The sequence below is a fragment of the Rutilus rutilus genome, assembly GCF_951802725.1.
Source record: "Rutilus rutilus genome assembly, chromosome: 22".
In the NCBI taxonomy this organism is placed as follows: Eukaryota; Metazoa; Chordata; class Actinopteri; order Cypriniformes; family Leuciscidae; genus Rutilus; species Rutilus rutilus.
This window is the reverse complement of record NC_140227.1, coordinates 28,537,099-28,559,622: the sequence shown is the minus strand read 5'-3', so window position 1 is coordinate 28,559,622 and position 22,524 is coordinate 28,537,099. Positions and strand designations below refer to the sequence as shown.

The 22,524-nt window shown below is 35.9% G+C and overlaps 1 long non-coding RNA gene across 1 annotated transcript; it reads right to left on the bottom strand.

The window, feature by feature from the left end:
• Window positions 1–1,306: 1,306 nt before the first annotated feature.
• LOC311281595 lies at window positions 1,307–14,427 on the bottom strand. The gene is made up of 3 exons (XR_014625826.1): window positions 12,046–14,427; window positions 9,642–9,732; window positions 1,307–2,376 (listed from the first exon to the last, which is right to left on the bottom strand). It is a non-coding gene; the product is annotated as an uncharacterized lncRNA (long non-coding RNA).
• Between the last annotated feature and the right edge of the window lie 8,097 nt (window positions 14,428–22,524).

The window sequence follows — 22,524 nt, the reverse complement described above, 5'->3', positions numbered from 1 at the left end:
TTATCTACTAACAAGATATCTTAACTGTGGATTGAGTGGTGTGTGGAGGGGGAAACTCTACGGGGGAACTGGAAGCTCTCGGAAACATTAAGATGTCTATGCGCTCAGTCTGGGCTCCGACTGTCTGCTATGGAGATGGAGTTATGCCCTAATGCATTACGGACGTGCCTGACAGATGGGTGAAAGGCAGCGAGTGAGATTTGAGCTTTATATTGGGTCGTAGTTAGCTGGTTTTTCATGTGTGAACTGTAATTAAAAGTCATAGCAGAGTGTCATTCAGACTCATTATTACTCTATAATTCAGCATCTTGTTACAGCATTCAAGCAATGCTATATAATATAATACATAAATAAATGATAATATATAGCACCGTGTGATGACTGAAAATGTCAGGCTGGAAAAAGGTCCATGTGGTCATCAGTGGACATGTGAGATCTACAAAGAAATGTGGAAAAAACACAATGTGAAACTTAATGTAGTTGTATCAGTTCCAATTAGAATTTAGAGTTGTATCAAATTAATTTGAATGTTTAGCATTTTTGTTTTAAATTCATGGGCTGCATAATGTAAAGATGTTTTTAATTTCTTCATTTTTTTTATGGGTTAATATGATTTTTGGATATCTATCAAGCTAAAAAATAAAATAAAATAATAATAATAACAATGTAAAAAGTACCTTTTATTTGTAAATTTACTGAATTATCCAAGAATAGGCACTGCCACACACACACACACATATATAATCAGTAAAGATATACACAATTATTTATGTATAAATACTTTCCATTGAATTATAAGCAAAAAAAAACTATATTTGAATATACAGTGATAATATAAATTTTTATGTTTTGCATTTTTGCTTTTGAATTCAAGTGTCATATAATGTAAAGGTATTTTCCTTCTTTAATGAATTAATATAAATAATAAAAGAAAATTATTCAAATGAAAATGTACCATTCATGTGAAATTCACTAAATTGTCCAAAAATAGACATTTACACTTATCTATAAAATTATCAATTATACATACATTATATAAATTAACAACTGAATAAATATATTAAACATATACAATTATTTATATACACATAATTGTTCGTTGGACTATATTTTGATATACTGTGGTGATTTTTTCATATCACTCACCTTTAATTCAAGGATGTTCTGTTACTAATGATGTTGTTAAATTAGGTTTCATGTATTTCTTCCTGTATAAGTGTCCTGCACTGGAATTAAGCATCAGTGAAGCTCCTCTAATGACTGTCTCGTCCAGGTCAGCCAACTGGTTTTTTTTTTTTTTTTCTAGTTTCAACTCTACTCTTTCTCTGATCTGATAAAGCTTTGGCATATTAACCAGAGAAACCTTGAGGTTACGGTGGATGTGAAATCTATTTTTAAAGATGTGTGGGCAGAGATAGCTCCCTCTTAATTAAACCTGAGAGCACTCTTGTCCTGTTATTAACTTTGTTATGTATGAAACAGCTCTGTGAAGCCAGAGAGGAGCAAAATTCACTAAACAGTTTGTGCCAATTTAGCACATTGCATTTCAGTACAGTCACAGTACTGCTGATCTATGTGTATTTATCTATGTGTATAAATCATTATCGTTGTGTTAAATAAGGCTCCACACATAAATGGGTTTCTATTTCAAATTACACATCATACATTAAACAATAACACACAGAACATCACATGGGATCATACTGTGAAACTTTTGTCTTTAGTTGCCACTAAATGTCTTTGCCACTATATGGATGAGTGCGAGAGGGACATTTTACTTTATTTTTTTATCCCCTTTTGTGGTCCATAAAAGAAAGAAGGGCATACAGCATAATAACAACCCCAGGGTGATTAAATGATGACTTGAAGTGAAATGAAATGAAGAGTGTGTGTTATCGGCAAAGTTAGTTAGTTGAAGTTTATATTTGTAGGTTCTGGTTCATGCCTAGTTTTGAAGGAGACATTTGAGCAAAATTTAGTTTTGCGTCATTTTCGCTTCCGTAATCATGTTATGTGAACCTTAACCGAAGCTGTTTACCAATCGAGCATGCTAGCTATTCTTGAGCCCAGCCTGGAGACAGTAGTGACGGTTTCTTTTTATAGTTTACTCCTTCCCAGGCCTTCCTCGACCCCACACATTTTTCTTGCACTTGTTTTAACAAGGTGTAGCACAAATAGCCGTGCTGAGAGAATGGAGGAAAATCCCAGCGGGATCTAGCGTGTCCCAGCGGAGCCGCGCAGTAGCTGTGGAAGACGAACGTGCGCGTGCTCCACGGAAGATGCACGTCGTCATCATTATATCAGAGTCAGCACCTAATCATCATGAGCCAGACATGAAAAATATCTGCCGTTCTTCTTTTGTGGAACAAGAGCCATCTGAAACAGAACATAAAGTTAAGCATAACAAAAGAAACTCAAAGCAGAAGTCAAACAGCACTGCATCAGGATGGATTATCCTAAATAATGATCGTTCAATGGAGACAACTGTGAAATTCACTTTTTACTTGTTATATTATTATCTGTACTTGATACTAAAGCAAGAAGCCACAACATACTGTATGACACTTTTCTTTTTTTAGGCATGTTGTGAACTAAACTCAGCTTAAAGGGATAGTTCGCCCAAAAATGAAAATTATCCATAATTTCCTCACCCTCAAGTCTTCCCAGCCAAAAAGCACATTCATCCATCATAAAAGTAATCCATAAGGCTCCAGGGTTTAATAAAGGCCTTCTGAAGTGAAGCGATGCGTTTTTTTGTAAGAAAGACATTTATATTTATAACTTTATAAACTACAATCACTGGCTTACGGTAATGGCCATATGCAGTAATTTGGGATAATTTTCCATACGTGGGATAATTTTTATTTTTGGGTGAACTAACAAATCACTGTAACAGTATATTTTTCTATTGCTTTTTGGACAGGTTTCAAAATCATGAAACTCAGAAGCACATTTCTGCCTCAGAGAATACAGAAAGTTTTAGGAGAAACATCTGCATGAACATACAAATTAATGTTCAATAAATAATTACAATTATTAAAATTCTTCCACCAAGGTTGTTGATTCAGATTTTGGATTTTAGTGCCAGAACTGCTATACATAATCAGTACTTGATATCAAACCTCACAAGAGACACTTGAACACATAATCTCTGAGAGAAGAGTTGTTCTTTTGGATTTGAATTATTAACACTGACACTCTCTCTCTCTCTCTAGTGATAATCAGCAATAAATAAGTCCAAAACGAGACTGCCATCCCCCAATGTAATCAGGACACATAATGGAAATATGTGTCTGAGATGATGCATTGTTATATAGGCACTAATTCTGCACACACACAATAGACTGTACAAGGACAGATAAAAGGATTAAGGCTAGTTGTGGGTAAACAGGAAGAAAGCGATTGCTGCCGCCACCGTTGAGGACAGATCCCACAGGACCATGTTGAATGTCTGCATGTGAGTGAGCGAAAGAAAGACGTCTGTTGGAAAGAAAAGTCACAAATGACATCTCTTTACTATATCTTAATGAGTTCTCCTAAACAGTTCTGAGATATAGAGCAATTTTAGTATCTTCACTGTAAAAAATGATCATGATTTTAACAGTAAAAGACTAAAAATGCTACAGTGAAAAACTGTTAATTGGTTACCAGAAAGTTTCCTTACTATATACGGTAAATAACTGTGATAGATCTAATCGTACATTTAATGTAATTTTACTGTAAAATACCGTTTTTGGAAGTGAAAACGAACAAGTCATTGTATAATTTACAGTGAAAAACCGTAAATTGACATTCCCACAATTCCCTGTGTGACACTTCACATTTAATGTATTTTTGTTGAAATAACTATGTTTCGTCATAGTTTTCTTAGTTTTTTTCTAATCAGTTATGTACATTAGGGTTTTATGTTACAATTAATGTTGTTAAATTAATGTTTATTGTATTTTTTAAATGTCATGTGTGTTACCATGATGGTGTTTAATGTTTGTGTGAATGACACTGCAGCTTATACAATGTATCAATTTTCTTGTGAAAGAACTGCTTGTGATGAACTTTGATTGATCATGTGACTCATTCCTGCTGTGATTGTTGGTAGTCAATGTATTACAATGGTACAAAACAGATTTTAATACTTAAATAGGTCGGTAAATTAACATTATATCAGATAATGAAATACGGTTTATTACTGTAAATTTTAAGTTAAGTCTGTAAAACCTAAAATGTTGCTACCGTATTTTTTACGGTAATCACAGCTGCCAGTTTTTTCCCGTAAATTTAACAGAATTTTTTTTTACGGTGTTGCTTCTCAAAATAAACTCCTCTAGATAAAGTCTCCTCTAGAGTTTCCTCAATCATATCTCACAGCTGAGTTTGCAATCAAACATCAGAGATCTCATCAGTGACGGGGAGTCGATTCCTTCAAATCGACTCTCGATGTTGAATCTGTTGATGTGTCTGAAATTGCTCACATGTTCACTGACTTTCTAATAGTGCATGGCAGTTAAGTGCACTATATATCAGAAACGAGTGAATGAAATTAAGTGAGGAATCCGAACATTGACCAAAATACATCTGAGAGCTGGAGCTGTCGCAGAAATAACTCACTTTTACAGAAACTTTTAGACTTTTATTCTAAATGTTGAAATACATAATAGTCAAAGTGACTTAGTTTGTAATTATACATACCTCTGTTTCAGCATTGTAGTTTAATTTATGTTATATTAATGTAATATAAATGTGTTTTTCATGGTTAACCTATTTGTGTTCATAATCATTAAACAACCCTAAATCATTAAAAACTCATATCAAGAATAAACACATTAATAAGTCCTCATTATGTGCAATGTGCATCATTTTATGTCCGCAATGTGCTGTATTTCCAAGTGAAAGCTGTGATATTAAAGCGGATGACACGGGTGACATGAGCTTAAAAGTCGTTTTAGAAGAGGGAAAAAATATATACAGTATATTTCTCATAAAAGCAAAGAAAAATGTGCACCAATGAATCATGCACATAAAGAAAGTAAATTGGGTCAAGTCTTAAAGAGTAACAAATTTGCAAGGAAATGTCACGCCTTTTTAAAGCTATACAGTCATTGCATATACATGTATGTGGATAGTTGTCCTCAAAAGTAGTTCAGTGCACAAGGCTGTTGAAATGAGTCTGTCTAGGAGAACTAGAGCAAGAGCAGTGTGCGTGTGTGTGTGTGTGTACGAGCGAGTGGCGTGAGACACACAGCCTCACTTGCTCTTAGACAGGGCTTCCGTGACTTGCCCAGAAACCCCCTGCTGCGATGGAGACCGCGTGCTCCATTCAACAACATTAAAAAAGGATGAGTACCATGCTCGAATGGGGACCAGGGCACATTGATGGATAACTGCCTTTTAAGTGCTGCACGCGCATTCACTCAAGTGCCCCTTTAGATCTATGTTACGACTGAGGCAAACTTGTCTACGCGTCCAACAATCAAAACAATAGTAAACTTACTCGCCCTCCCCAGTTTGACGTTGTCGGTTAAACTGGCTGTTGGACTAAAACCAGAATGAATGAATTTAAACTATAAGAGGAACAATTTAAAGGAATGTATATATAATAATACATAATTATTATTATTATTATTATGAGGTATTATTAACATTATTATTATATATAATATAAGTAATACGTTTGTTCAGCAGGGACACATTAAATTGATCAAAACGTTTTCCATAAACGTGTTTTTTTTTTGCAGAAAATCAGCATATAAGAATGATTTATGAAGGATGATAGTGACCATAGTGACACTAAAGAATGGAGAAATGGCTGTTAAAAAAATAAGCTTTACCATCACAGAAATAAATTACATAAAATATATATATATATATATATATATATATATATATATATATATATATATATTTTAAGCTTGTTTCCACCAGGGAATAAAAAAAGGTAATTGCAACTTTACATCTCACAATTCACAAGACTTTTTTTATCCTCAGAATTGTAAGATATAAACTATACACAATAGCAATAGCAATAGCTGTAAACAATAGCTAGAAAAAATTCCAAATTGTTAGATACAATTTTTTTTTTATTATGTGGAGGAAACAAGCTTCCATACTTTTTACTGTATTTTTGATCAAATAAATGCAGCCTTGCTGAACATAAGAGACAAAAATATTCAAATAAATGACCTCAAATCTTATTGACCCCAAACTTTTGACTGATGTGAATATATAAGAATTAAGGCAAAAACTCTTAGTGTAAGTGAACAGACCAGCTCCTAACATTTCACTGGCACTGTGGAGTGAGTTACTATCAACACTGTATCGTTTTCACTATAAGTGCATTCCTGTACACTGAATTTGTGCTTGTTTATGCAAACTGATGTACGAGTTGAAATTATTTTCTGTGGTGTACTGAACCTAGAACAGTCCTTTAATTTAAACTTTAGGGAATCTGTGCATTGTGCCAAAGAGGCTCATATTTAGCATATTTAGCTGATCTTCCTTTAATTATAACCCATAATTTCCATATCTACCCCCCTCCACCCACGCCCCCACCTGCCCCATTTCCCAATAAAAAGTCAGCAGTGTGATACTGACGTTTGGCATTTTAGCAGTGTTTACGGTTTCCTCCTGCACGTTCATTATCCCCATCAGTTCACCTCCTGCGCAATTCTCAGAGTTATTTACAGATTCTTCCAGAATCTCTTACCAGCATCTGACTGTCACGAGTGTGTTTATGAACCTAATAACCACACTTTCTTTGGGTTGTTACCACATTTATATATAGCTCAGGTGTTGGTAAGATTTATGACAGAAATTCTTGCCATTTTTTCACTGATGCAACCAAATGATTCACACTGTCTCACAGCTAACAGAACAGTTAATTAAAAAAAAGAAAATTCTGTCATCGTTGTTTACTCACCCTCATGTCATTTCAAACCGGCATGGACTTTGAAAGCTATTTAAATAATACGCTTTTGGCTTTCGGGCTTCAAAAAGAACATGAAACCATAAAATGATCAATAAAATAGTCCATATGCAAGTCTATTCCATATAAATACTGTGAAATATGATTACAATTTAAAATAATTGAATTCTATTTGAATATATTTTAAAATGTAAATATCTTATAGCTTTCCTGTATAGCTCAAACAGTAGAGCGTTGGCGCTTGCAACACCAAGGTCATGGGTTTGATTCTCAGGGAGAGCAAGAACTGATAAGAATGTAAATGTGTACCTTGAAATGTAATGTAAGTCGCTTTGAATAAAAGCATCTGCCAAATGCATAAATGTAAATGTGATGCAGAGCTGAATTTTCAGCATCATTACTCCAGTCTTCAGTGTCACATGTTGAAAACAGTTGTGCTGCTTAATATTTTTGTGGAAAGTGTGATATACTTTTAAAGTTACGAAAGTTACAAACACACACACCCACCCGCATACACACAATAATATTAGCACATTTCCTTTAAATGCCATTTCTGCATTCATGGCATTTAAGGCAGCATTCAGCAGCAGGGACACGCACGGTTTCTACACTAGTGCACTCAGAAGAAAGGAAACAGCTTTTTTGCGTGAGCCACCTTCCTTTCAGCACTAAATCTAAGTGACATGCAACACAGGAGTCTCGCACGTCAGTCTAGTCTACTAGTACCCGTACCCTTGAGATGAATGTAGCTGGCATCATAAATGACTTATCAGGCTCCTCAGAATCTCTCACCCGCTGTGTCCATTGAGTTAAAGCTGCAGTCCGTAGTTTTTTACTCTTTGTCGCCATCTCTGTTCGAAATCTGCAATTGCAGTTATTTGCGGATTTATCAACTTTACGTGGGTTGTGCCTCGGCACGGCACAGCGCGGATGAATCCAATGTTTTGAGGAGAATGTGCGACTGTCAGTCGCCGTGTCGGTGTGGATACTGTCATTCGCAATCACAGATTCTACTTTTTGGAAGTATGACCAACATAAGAATTTTCACTGGAAAATAGCATCTGAACAAGTAAGTAACATCCACTTTTGTTCTGACCAACTAAGGAAAAAAAAAGCATTGCAGTAAATCGCGCTGATCGCTTATCAAATCACGTCAAACCGTGCAAATTATACTTTGTTCTCAAATTGTTAATGCCCTTCCGATATTATCCTTGTTTTCGCATGGGCCCGGTTGCAGTCTCTTTTTTTCTGTAGCCACTCCGAAGTCTGAAGTCATTTGCATTTTACAACGGGTGAATCTCCAGTTGTCACTGGTGATTGTCGTTTGAACCTTTCTGGATCCGCCATCAAATTGATAAGTTTAATTATATCAAGAGCTGTGAGAAAAGGCTATAAATCTCCACCTCCAGCATCCTCACACTCATAGCCTACTAGCCGAGACTCTTCTTTATGTGCACAGATGTGTCGTAATGACGCAAAGACATGCTCGAATTTCCCATGAAAATCCACCAGTACCACTGGAATTAAAAACATTACTACAAGCTCACCGTTTTGAATCGAGCTAAGGCAAGCAGATTGTTTTGAACAATGGCTGCTTATGTACTTGCTCAAAAAATTATTTTGGATAATTTTTAACCCAAAAAAGTTACGGACTGCAGCTTTAAACAGACATGCCATATTAGAAAAAAGCAATGCAGTCATGCACTTATTAGCAAACATGAGACACTGCATATTCTTCTCTTGCATTATTGCATTTAGTGATACTTACCTAAGGTATGGATGAGTCAATATGCAAGTGCAACCACTGAAATATGTTGCAGTGGTATTTACTGCAATAAATGCAAATGACTTAATTCATTTTTAAGCTTGTTATCAGGAAGGATACAGTTCATCCTCACTGCCCGAGAGCCATTTAGCATGCATGCACATCCACAACAGATAAGCCTTCAGAATCTAATATATTTACTTCTCTGAAGCTTTCCGAGATGCAAGTGATTATTTACATTGCTAAAAGTTCATTTGTGACCTCTTCATAATCCTTTAAAAAGCTATAAAATAGCCTGGGACTTCTTTGACCGCAGCCAGGCAAACATATGTTTGAGATATGACAGGAGCTGCTTTGATTGGGCAATAAATATGCAAATGGACCTGGAGGGATATACTAATAGCTCATTGGTTTGAAGATTGGACTTATCCTCAATGACAGGATTTTGTTGGTGGGAAATTGGATGCAGGACGGCACGTTAAACACAATGACACTATTGGCATTATTAGTATGTAGGGTGCACCGCAACGAATGTCATTACCGAACACACTGTGACAGCTAATCATTCCACTGTTCTGGAGTTACTGTCAAAATAGCTAGAAAAACAAAATTTCAAGGCCAGTGAGTAATGATTCAATGATTTTAGTAATGATTTTTCTTCCTGGCAGACCTATGTGCGCACGAATGCAAAGCCACAACATTTTGTCAAATAACAATAACAATAACAAACAAAAACAGCAAATGAAATGCTTTGTTTTATTCTTTTTAGTATCAATTTTGGATTCAAAGCAGATTTGAATGTTTTCTGAATGCTTGGCACAATAATAGGGTGTGGTGGGTGGTTGCCAGGGTGTTACCATGTAGTTGCTAAGGTGCTTTGATGCTGTTTTTTTTTTTTTTTATGCATTGGTATGCAGTTGCTAGGGTGTTCTGTGTGGTTGCTAGATGGTTACTTACTGGTCCAAGTCAAAAGAGTCCTCCACCAAGACTCCGGGCTCTAGATATGCCTATTCTCCTTTAATGGGATTTTTTTCATCTGTTTCATGATCTGCAGGCAAAAATCAGAAGTATATTTTTGACACACAACTGTTTTAGTCAGCTCATAAACTAGAACATAAAAATGATACCTTAGGGGTCTTCGACAGGGGGTCCGCAGCAGTACTGCAGGGGGTCTGCCAATTATTGTTTGATCTCAAACTAATTTAAATATGCATTAAACAAAAATAAAATAAGTCAACTTGAACCAAAGCTAAAGTCCAGCTAAATGTTTCATTGTCCCTCCCACATTAAAATGTACAACAGTCTGTACATTAATCATTTTAATAGCTTTGCAAAGTATGTAAATATATGTAAATATATTAATATATTAATATATATATGGCACAACACACATGAAATTTGAAAATTAACTCTCAGTTGCACAGATAACAGGGCATCTTTCTTAACATTAAAGGATCCTAAAAAGGTTTGAAAAATATATCATTGTTAATTTTTGAATCTCTGAGGGGTTTGAGCCACTCATAGCAGTCAAATAGCATGTCTGTTTGCTAACAGTAGACCATCCACTCGCCCTAAAACTGTGTGAGGAGTGTAATACAACATTAGCACTACAGAAAAAAATATGGCAGTCCTATAATAGCAGCACAGACTGTTTGAAGCTTGTGAGTCTGATTATCATGGTCTTTAATTAAGAGAAGCGGCTGTAAATAAGAATTCTGTCCTTCATCCTCCCAGCTGTCATGAAAATATTAGCCAAAATGTATGTATGTTTGTATGAATGAAGGTGATTTACACAAGCACTTTTTATGTGTCTTGTGTTTCTAATGTCTGATACGAAACATCATAAGGAATCACGATGCATTAAGAGCCGGGGGTGTAAACTTTTGAACAAGATATCTTATTTTGGTTAAAGATCATATATATATATATATATATATATATATATATATATATATATATATATATATATATATATATTCATTTAGTATTGCCTTTCAGAAGCTACTTGCATGTTTGCCAGAAGACAAAATAAGTACAATTTACTATGATCATCAAATTCAAAAAGTTTTCACCCCCCTCCTCTTAATGCATTTGTTTCCTTCTAGAGCATCAGTGAATGTTTGCAGATTTTGTAATAGTTGTGTGTATTGTGTATTGAGTCCCTCAGTTGTGAAAAGATGGATCTCAAAATCATACAGTCACTGCTGAAAATGGGTCAAATATGCAGAAGATGATTGAAAACCAAATAATGTGCAGGACCTGGAAGATTTTTCTAAAGGACAGTGACTCATCATGAACAACTACCACAAAACATAAACACAGTCGTTAATCATCCAGGTAATAACACGTAGTATTACAAATCAGGGGTGTGTAAACTTTTGAACAGGGTCATTTTTATAAATTCAGTTATTATTTTGTCTTGTATATAGTATATTTAATATATTATATATAAACATAAACATCTAGTTATGTGAAATACCGTATTCAGGACAGTACTACATAAGAAACAATATGCAATTTTAATGATGTCTCTTATTTTATAAAATTAACATTTTACAGATTCTCCGAGGGGTGTGTAAACTTTTGATCACAACTGCACACACACACACACTGTTAGGTATATGTTTATATTTAATTTAAATTATTTAAACTTTTTTTATTATAACTTTGATTGATTGACAGCTCCTAAATGCTTTTGTTGTACAGAACACAATAGAACCAACGCCTGAGCTATTTATAAACATCTTCTTTTGTTCTTCAGAAAGAAAACTATGAAAATCATGACCACTTTTATTTTTGGCGGACCTAATCCTTTACAAAACATAGGTCTATACAGTTCTGTCATCAGGAATGTTATTGGGTCTGGTGGGCCAACCCATAAAAAAATGTCCCACTTCTTGTGAATTTTAGCAGTAGCCTTGGGCTATTTAACATGGCTCTGATTATTTACATTCAGAACTTAAAAAATCAGACATAAACTCTATTGCAGACTGTTGAATTGTACCCAATCCACATCTCATTATCATAAACACAGATCATTTTGCTTTTAATAGCCCTATTTAAATTGGCCTTGTTGGCATGTGTGGTAGCGGTATCATTACAGAGCAGCTAATTGACGCTTATTGGAGATAATGAGGCAGCGATGCTCGTATTCTTCAGCGCAGGGTACAGAACGTTAGGCTGACACTAATTCCAGCTTTGTTTGAGACGGAGTCTCGGCGGACTCGTCGCTATGGCCTTCCTGTATCTCATTTATTCATCAGCTTCAAATCATTTGAGAAGGACGTTAAACAATTTCTATCTACTATTAAATCAGAAATAGACTTCTCAAGAGCACAAGGAGGGATTTACACCTAGTTACCTGCAGTTGGATTTGCAGGCGGTGGCCATCTTATCTCTCTGCTGTAGACTTGAAGGACAGAGATGTGTTGAACAGAAGGACACAGCAGGACGAGAAGTGTTCAGGAGCTGGGCAGATGTCAGGGCCGATACTGCGGTGCGCACTTTTTCTACTTTGCCGAGCTCACAATCAGCTTCCCAACAGCGCCTGTCAGAGTTTAATGGGAATGAATGCTTTGTGAAAGTTATAAAACTCTTGTGGAAAGGTTAAAGGAATGGTTCACTCCAAAAATGAAAATTATGTTGTCATTTACTCACCTAACTCACCAGAAATGACAAAGCGGCACCATAAACGTGGTTCATGCAAACGCGTTCATTAAATACCAAGTCTTCTGGAGCCTTTACAATAGCTTTATGTGAGGAACAGATGGAATTTATTTGCGAAAGTTTTTCACTGAAAATGTTCTGCTTCATAGGTCTCGGATCTCATTTGCATTGACTAACAACTTAATCAACATGAAATCTATCTTTTTAAATGTGTGTTATTGTTTAATAAGTCTTATTGTGATTGTCTTTATAACAAGAAATCAAAAATGCTCCGCCTTTACTTCTAAAATGTTCCTTTCCAATAACTTGGCTGAATTCTGGTCTGGCCTACTTTCCAAACTCCACATTTTTTTTCTCGTTGATTATATTTGCTCATAAATGCAGTTGTTTCAGTAAAATGGGTTGCAAACATCACTTGACATCACTCACTTTAGAGGGATAGTTCACTCAAAATGTACAATTTTGTCATCATTTACTCACCCTCATGTCGTTCCAAACCTCCATGTATGGCTTCCTTCCTTCCGTGAAACACAAAGGAAGATATTTTAAAGAACGTTGGGAACCAATCAACATTTACTTCCATCATGTGGACAAAAAAACTCAATATGTCTTCTTTTATGCTCCACAGAAGGAAGTCAGTCGTACAATTTTGGAACAATTTGAGGTTGAATAATGGTGACAACATTTTCATTATTAGAATGAAATGAATTTCCTCACACACAAAATGTCATAATAATGTCTTATACGGCTTTAGAAGGCTTGGACTATAGTGCATGGAGTTAAAAGTTGACTAGTTTTATGCACTTCCTGGAGCTCAACATTATCATCATTTTATGGAAAAGAGCAACACGGACATTCTGCGTAACATCTCATTTTGTAACCTCAAGAGCACAAGGAGGGATTTACACCTAGTTACCTGCAGTTGGGTTTGCATGCGGTGGTCATCTTATCTTGCTGCTGTAGACTTGAAGGACCACCAGGATTTGGATACATTGTTTAACGAGTAAAGCTGAAGTGAAAACTGTGAACTGTAGGTGTGAATCAAACATTTAAAGGAAGGGGAAAAAAATGCTTTTCTCACCTTAGGGAGGAGGTGATACAGCTATAATGCTTCTAGATGACCTGTCCATGACCATCTCTGGTTTTCAAAGCAATCTTAAAATATTACACCACTCAATTTATGAACAAAGCCCAACTGTTAGAAAAGATAACGAAAGCGGTCCACTGACAGAACCCTGTGGGATACTATTCTGTGGACAATGTTAAATCAACGTCGTCTTCTTTCTGTGGCAGGTGCAACTATGCCACTGAGAACCTGGTAACCTTGTGTTGAACCCACAGAGCTACACAGATATGACAGCATCAACTAAAGCTTCCATCTTAAATCCTCTTCATCTGGAGCTGTTTGAATCGTAGCAGGAGGACAGCAATCCTTTGACAACAGAGGTAAATATAAGGCAAAGGATATGAAAAGACATACCTTAAAAAATCCCATGAACTATTGATGCAATCTTTTGTTTTTCGGGATTTTTTGCTCCTAGCATGTTGGCACCTCAGTTCCCTTTGCGCCTTTTTTTTTTTTAAAGAATTTTACTTCAATCCTCCTTTTGTATCCGACATCTCTGGTGGGATTTGGTTAGCGAGAGTCACACTTTGATCATGTTTTCATTCATCCGCAGACAGAAACCAAGGAAAAGTCCTGTTAGAGTTTTGACATAAACATTATAATGAGGGTTTCTCACATGGTTGAAAACATCCGGAAACATCTTTAGTACGAGTTCTTCACCAATTAATCTAACCTCAAAGAAACTCGTGTGCACTTTAGCACTTCCTTTCCCCTCAAAGAATTATGGCTAGGAGAGCAGAAACAAGATGATGTAGGGAAATGAGAGAAACACCTTAATCATCTCCTCAATGGTGTTGTTTTAGGAAATGCTTTGAAGTTACAAGCAGCATTCAATTCAAGCAACCACATATCGAACTTCATTTATAGCATTCATGGTTTGACAAGCGGGTTGTGAGTCACGCTTTTAAGATATAACCCGAGGCGTGAACAGTTACCAGAGCGGCGCTTTATAAATATAGCTCGTCCTCTTCAGTTTTAAATCACCTCCCTATCTGTACAGACTTAATAAAAACCCATTTCAAGCGGCCTTATCCTCGTCTGACCTCTAGCACCCTGCGTTGTCGTTTGGGCGGTGAGTGCACATTTACAGCTGCTGTGCGTCCCATTGATATTTCCCCCTCGGATCATCAAAACCCACGCTCTGTTCACAGCGGTGTAGGGTGACACTTCCCCACCGGGCTTGAAAGTCCATCTCAAGACCCTTTGAACTGAGCCTCTGGGTACTAGAAGGCAGGTAACGTTCATAATAGCTCCCTTGTGTGAGGCCGGTGGTCCCGACAGCCTGGGAATCGATTAAAAGCCATCAAGGCCCCCTCTTCCTCTCCTAGGCTGGCCTAGCGTCTCACCATGCAAGCTAATCCTCTAAGAATGCACTGGTAAGTCAGAGGGGTCTATTGTTTTGGGGTTTTTTTTAAATACCATTTTTACCGCTCGTAGAGCGGCCGCCGCTGTGCGTTGGGAGTATAGGCTGATAGCGCTCGTATAAACTGGAATTACATATTTTCCAAATGTGACCTTTCTTTGTTTTTTTTTCTCTCAGGATTGTTCATTGTTGAGCTGTTTTGTTTGATCTACCTGAGAAAGCTCAAGTATGGCATGGACACCCGTTCCCAGACCGACAGGCCCACTTGTTGTTGGAGGATTGGTCTCTTTGCCCCACCTGTGTTCGGAGAGAAAGCCCAAAAGGCCACAGGAAATTCTTAATATGAGACATGCATCCGGAAAAAAGTTGACTGGCTTTGTATAATGACCTCTCTGGAATATCTATATGATGTCTATTTATAAAATGGATAGTTCCGGTCCTTGATTCTAATTGGTTGAGCCACATTCAACGCCATTGTAAATAAACATACCAGTATTACTTAATACAGTTATTATAACCAATTTATGACAACAATAAGCCCAGTGAAGCCAATTGGTTTACAGTGAATTTAAACAACGCTGTTCTAAATTCACTGTAAACCACGACTTCTTGGGGTTATTGCTTTAATATACACATGCATACATATTTTATTCAGCAAGGATGCAATAAATTGATCAAAGTTGACAGTAAAGACATTTATAATGTTACAAAAGAATATTTTGTACATTTAAAATATTAAAATGTTCCTTTGAACATTCTATTAAAGAGTCCTGAATAAAAGCGTATCATGGATTCCACAAAATATTAAGCAGCACAACTGTTTCCAACATTGATAATAATAAGAAATGTTACTTGAGCAACAAATCAGCATATTAGAATGATTTCTGAAGGATCATGTGACACTGAAGACTGGAGTAATGTATGTTGTTGATTCACAAAACAAGAGTGATTGGTTCGTAAATCAGACTGCACTGATAATGCTTTATGTTATTGATTTATTTAAAATAATCGGCTCATAAGAGTCATTTGTTTGTGAATCAGACTACACTGATCATGCTGTAGGTTGTAGAAAAGAATCAGTTCATATGAGTCATTAGTTCATGAGTTGAATCAGGCCACACAGGTTGTGCTGTGATAATGATTCACTAAAAATCATTTTTGAATCAGCTAATCAATAAAATCTATAAAAAAATCAGTTGACAGTAAATTCATTACCATTATTGAGAATAACACAAATCATTATTGATTATACTTTGGTCTGAGATCTTATATAGTGATGCTATATAAGTGATTCAGTTATGATCTGTTCACATCTGTTACCTCAAACAAAGCCTGTTTGATGTCCAGCGTTTGGACGGGGGAATCAGATCAATAGCATAATGCAACAAAACTTCAAGCTGTTTCTCTTGAAAACTTCATAGACCTCTAGCTTTTGTTCATGACTCCAGCATCACCATGTTTCATGTGAATCTTATTAGTCTGAGTAAGAAAGCGGTCCTGACCTCTCTGTGGTGGCAGAGGAGAATGCCGTCTCCTCTCCAGGTTTCTGTCATTGTTATAAATATCTGTAATCAACGGCTCAGCTGGCTTTGTCAAACTCACTAATTGCTTTAAGCAACCAAAACACCAGTTTGGAGAAGTTTCCCAGAAGGTTGATTAAGTTTTGCGGACGGTGTGTCTTTAAGGATGTCCATTAAAGTCAACATTTACTTTCTGAACACGTACCTAGTCTTATTTTGCACAATTCATCAGTGCATGTTGTTCTAAAGAAAAAATTATTTGTAATCTTTCGGCAAATTTTGAGCTGAGTTCAACATAGATTTAAAATTATTAAAAATGTTAATTAAAAATAAATAATAAAAGATTAAAAATATAAATAAACCATAATGCAAATAATCAAGCCCTCTGAACCCAAAAAAAAAAAAATGTTTTTCAATGTTTTGCAAAGTCAGCTCAAAAGCAGTTGGAACAAAACAAAATGGAAGAAAATGGAAGAAAATGCAGGGATCATCAGATGAGTGTTTCAAATTTGAGCTTGATATGCTTTCTTAAAAATGCATAAAACGAAATGACATTAAATTAAACTGAATGCATATTGTGTATTGATATACAGACCTGGTAAATACTTGCTCCGCTTGTGAAACTTTCCTTTTCACCCGATGTCACCTAGTCCTAGACCATGCAGGAAGAAGAAAAAAACAAAAACATTTTAACCTACATATCAAAATAGCTAGGCATTATTTTTTTAGTCTACTGTTGCAGGTATACATATACATTTATGCATTTGGCAAACGCTTTTATCCACAGCGATTTACATTACATGTAAATCAGTTCATGCACACATGACCTCGTGTGTTGGTAGACCATGCTCTACTGTTTGAGCTACAGAAACAGTGTTAAGTAATAGTTAACTGGGTAATTTAATGCTGGTTAAATGTATTAATTGTGATTAGATTCAAAAAGCATTACCTTTGGGATACATCAAGATGCTCTAAAGGGCAAACTTCAGTCTCCACATTCCCAATGGATAAAATCAAGTCCATTTTTTCTTCTCAAATACCCTGTTTCATTACAATACATCACAACACTCAGTAAGTCAAATCAGTTGTGAATGCATTTTCACACCGACTTTGAGAAAGAGGAAACATTCTGTCTAAAAATCAAAACCCATTTAAAAAAACTGCACAATTTCTGTCCATGAATATGAAAAATGTTGCATGCTGTAGTTATTTGAAAACTGTCCAAATTGTACATCGCTTGTCACTGTTCGGTACGCCCATTATATCATTTTGATACATTTATTACTTCGACATGCCATCCAAAAGCAAAGTAAACTTGCTCAGTGCCATTTCAGATAAAAGAAAAAGAGATCCAGCACTATTGATTTCAAAGTAGTTATTGCGGTATATAGTTTGTCGGATAACAGCTCTCCGCGGTCGGAAGATCTGCTGGTAGTTTTTTTTTCCTTTTTGTTCTCCGCTGTGGGAGCTTGAAGACAAGATTGCATCAATAACAACAACAACAGCGTCATTTAGACTCTCCAAACAAAGCCTACACCTACAGCTCCATGCATCTCTTGCGCTGTCCCACGGTTTTGCGGAGAACTTTGATGGCTCATTCGTTTTAATTTGTGGTCCTCGGGCAAAGGGAGACAATGTAATTGCCACATCGTTTCAAAGAGCGACGTGCGATCCAAGACCGTTCGAGAGACACAGACAGGGCATTTATAGAGTAAAGACGACTGCTTTCTGCACTAGACAGCCATGGATACTGTATATTCCCACTTTAATATCGCTCTGCTTTGTTTTCGTCTAGTAGGAAGCCCTTGGAAAATCACCAAGGGCTACAATTATTCATTCTATGTATTTATAGATGCTCTCCTGATAGGGGAGTAAACAGGACAGGCTGAGCACTGATTCAAATATAGCCTAAAGTTGGCTCGCCTCAGGGGTTCGGGAAGGCAATAGAGCATCTCTATCCGGCCAATTGGAGTGGACGCATATGAAATCCCGTTAGTGATGTGCATAGAAGGGAAGCCAGAGGGCCAGGCACGCGTTACGTGACTGGAATGGGCTGACGTGCGAGTTAGTCAACTTTAGACAGTTGCAGAAAGCTCTTCTCTTTATTAGAGCTTGGTGGACATTTGAACAAACGGGAACTTCTCCAAAACCCCAAGATATTTGTCTTTGAGAATTATAACTCTCTTCGAGAAAGTTTATTATCTAGTAGGCGCGCTCAAGAGGAGTGAGATGAAGGAAAACTACTGCAATGAAAATGATGTATGGGACTTCAATTTGGGAGCTGAGCGATACATCACTCTCAAGCTGTGCTCCTCAAAGCTCTTTTAATGAAGTGCACGGAGAAATCACAGCCAGATTTAATAGATTCAGGAGGAAATAAGTCTTGCTGTCTTCACAAATATGAGGAAGCGTGATGCTGTTTTGTTGCTTAGTATTAGTCCATAAAAAGAACTATTAAACAGGCAGCAGCAAGTGGCCGTCGAGCGTGGTTTCAACCCAGCAGAGGATGCCGGAGTTGATTGATGCCGTGTCTTTATTGGTTTGCTCAAGGTAAACTTACAATTCGGCTTAAAATTGTAAGTAAACATGCAAGTCACATCTAAGAATGAATGGATGTGACCTCATACTTTTAATGCATTTGTTATTGAGGGTAAACTGATTGTTTCTCTTTAAACAAAGATATTTTGGAGATTTTTTTTTTTTTTTTTTACATAAACTGCCTCTATACTGGAAAAAAAAATTGCTGGAGGATTTACTTTTTAAAATTTTATTACAATTAAACACATTTCACCCCAAAATTCTCATTACCATAATGCATTCAGACTTTTACTAGTATTTATTTCCCTCACATTATCATTCTCAATAAGTGGCAATTGAGTACAGATTTTTATATGTAATATTTATTATAACAAATATACATATGTAATCAATATTATTTTATACATTTTAATACAAATGATAATTTTATTTAAAACTGCATTTTCACTAAAATATAGGGAATGAATTAAAGGTAGTACAACAAACACTTCCATTATGAATAACTACTTACATTAAATAGCATATTGTTTGACATTACAAAGAGAATTTGGGGGATTAAATGTGTCTTAATTGCCATGAAAATAATGTCATGAAAATGTGTGTATTTATATATATATACCTAGGCATGTTCTTGACAAATTCATCCAATTAACATTAAAATGCACATTATCTTGAATCCGATTTCAATGCAGCACAAGCCACATGAACTATTTTTCAACTGTAATGGATCAAAGATGCTACTTGATTTCAAGCTCGGAAACATTCCTGAGGGCTGTCAGAGAGCGCAAACATCACTCATGCTGTGACGTGACAAACATCTCACTCATTTCATTGTATATTTAGCATCCTGCTCATCAGTTTCAGATGGAGTAAACGCCTGTGATGTCTGTTTTAATTGCTGTGAATTAGCATCTGGCTGGGGCACACATGTGCGGGGGACGTTTGAAGAGATGCCCAGTACGTTGGCGCACGAGGTTTGATGGGCTGCTTTTTTTTTTTGACAGCGAACAGAGACTCTCTGAAATGCAAATGTGGGCAAGAGAAAGATGATGGCCATCCGACACGGATGCACATTTTGACATTTAAATGGCAGACGCTGTGACAGAGGTCATTGGCTTGCTGACAGTGACATCACATGACCTCTAATCACCCCTCTGTATCCAATATTCCGCTCATCTCCTGCCTGTTAAGCTGAAGATTGAAGTGTCACGCTGCTTATATTGGTGGATTCGTTGGCACTCAAGTGGGAAACAACGAGGAAATTACAAGACCTGTAAAGGTGCCACCTTTATTGGGAAAGGTGTGACGTATCCTGCCGATCCCCGCGTTTTTTTTTGTTCCCCAAACAAGCACTTGACAATCTAATTAATCCCACAGTTAATATATACAGGAAATGGTGGCGGCCTTAATGGCACATTAAAATGCATCTTGTCAGCACATTACACATGGTTAAATTCAATTTGTTGCTTGCTATACTCTCAAGTAGCCAAGAATAAACCTTGATAACCTAATAAAATAGCCTCTACAAACTCAACGGTGCCGTTGTATCTTTCGCCAGATGTAATGACAGTTTAATTGTCTGTGTACACAACCTGCTCAGTTTGAGGAGTCATGACACCTTGAATACTTGAAGGTTTCGCAGCCTTTTTTTTAAATCCCTGACTGAATTCTTGTATTTCAAGAATTTCAAGTATTTCTATTGTAAAAGCATTTAATTGAGAAGAGGAGTGAAACTAGCCTGGCAGACATTGTATATTTATCTGTAGCTGACAGTGTGACAGCCATAATGTTTATTCTATCTATCTATCTATCTATCTATCTATCTATCTATCTATCTATCTATCTATCTATCTATCTATCTATCTATCTATCTATCTATCTATCTATCTATCTATCTATCTACCAATCAATCAAACAATCAATCTATCTATCTATCTGTATCTATCTATCTGTCGTTCTATTTGTCATTTTATCTGTCGTTCAATCTATCTATCTATCTATCATTCAATCTATCTGTCTGTCTATCTATCTATCTATCGTTCAATTTATCGTTCAATTTATCTATCTATCTATCTATCTATCTATCTATCTATCTATCTATCTATCTATCTGTCTACCAATCAATCAATCAAACAATCAATCAATCTATCTATCTATCTGTATCTATCTATCTGTCGTTCTATTTGTCATTCTATCTATCGTTCAATCAATCAATCAATCAATCTATCTATCTGTATCTATCTATCTGTCTATCGTTACATTTATCTGTCTCAGATAAATTTCAGTCTATCATCTGTCTATCTATATGTTGTTGTTGTTCTATCTATCTGTATGTCGTTCTATCTATCTGTATCTATCTATCTATCTGTCTATCGTTACATTTATCTGTCTCAGATAGATTTCAGTCTATCTTCAGTCTATCATGTCTATCTATATGTTGTTGTTCTATCTATCTGTATGTCGTTCTATCTATCTATCTATCGTTCTATCTATCATTCTATCTGTCGTTCTATCTATCATTCTATCTGTCGTTCTATCTATCTATCTGTCGTTCTATCTTTATATCTGTCGTTCTGTCGATATATCATCTCTCTATCTAAATGTTGTTATTGTTCTATCTATCTGTCATTCAATCTATCTATCTATCTGTCGTTCTATCATTTATCTGTTGTTGTTGTTCTATCTATCTATCTATCTATCTATCTATCTATCTATCTATCTATCTATCTATCTATCTATCTATCTATCTATCTATCTATCTATCTATCTATCTACCAATCAATCAAACAAGCAATCAATCAATCAATCAATCAATCAATCTATCTATCTGTATCTATCTATCTGTCTATCGTTACATTTATCTGTCTCAGATAAATTTCAGTCTATCATCTGTCTATCTATATGTTGTTGTTCTATCTATCTGTATGTCGTTCTATCTATCTATCTATCTATCTGTCTATCGTTACATTTATCTGTCTCAGATAAATTTCAGTCTATCTTGTCTATCTATATGTTGTTGTTCTATCTATCTGTATGTCATTCTATCTATCTATCTATCGTTCTATCTGTCGTTCTATCTATCTATCTATCTATCTGTCGTTATATCTTTATATCTGTCGTTCTGTCGATATATCATCTCTCTATCTAAATGTTGTTATTGTTCTATCTATCTGTCATTCAATCTATCCATCTATCTGTCGTTCTATCATTTATCTGTTGTTGTTGTTCTATCTATCTATCTATCTATCTATCTATCTATCTATCTATCTATCTGTCTATCGTTACATTTATCTGTCTCAGATAGATTTCAGTCTATCTTCAGTCTATCATGTCTATCTATATGTTGTTGTTCTATCTATCTGTATGTCGTTCTATCTATCTATCTATCGTTCTATCTATCATTCTATCTGTCGTTCTATCTATCATTCTATCTGTCGTTCTATCTATCTATCTGTCGTTCTATCTTTATATCTGTCGTTCTGTCGATATATCATCTCTCTATCTAAATGTTGTTATTGTTCTATCTATCTGTCATTCAATCTATCTATCTATCTGTCGTTCTATCATTTATCTGTTGTTGTTGTTCTATCTATCTATCTATCTATCTATCTATCTATCTATCTATCT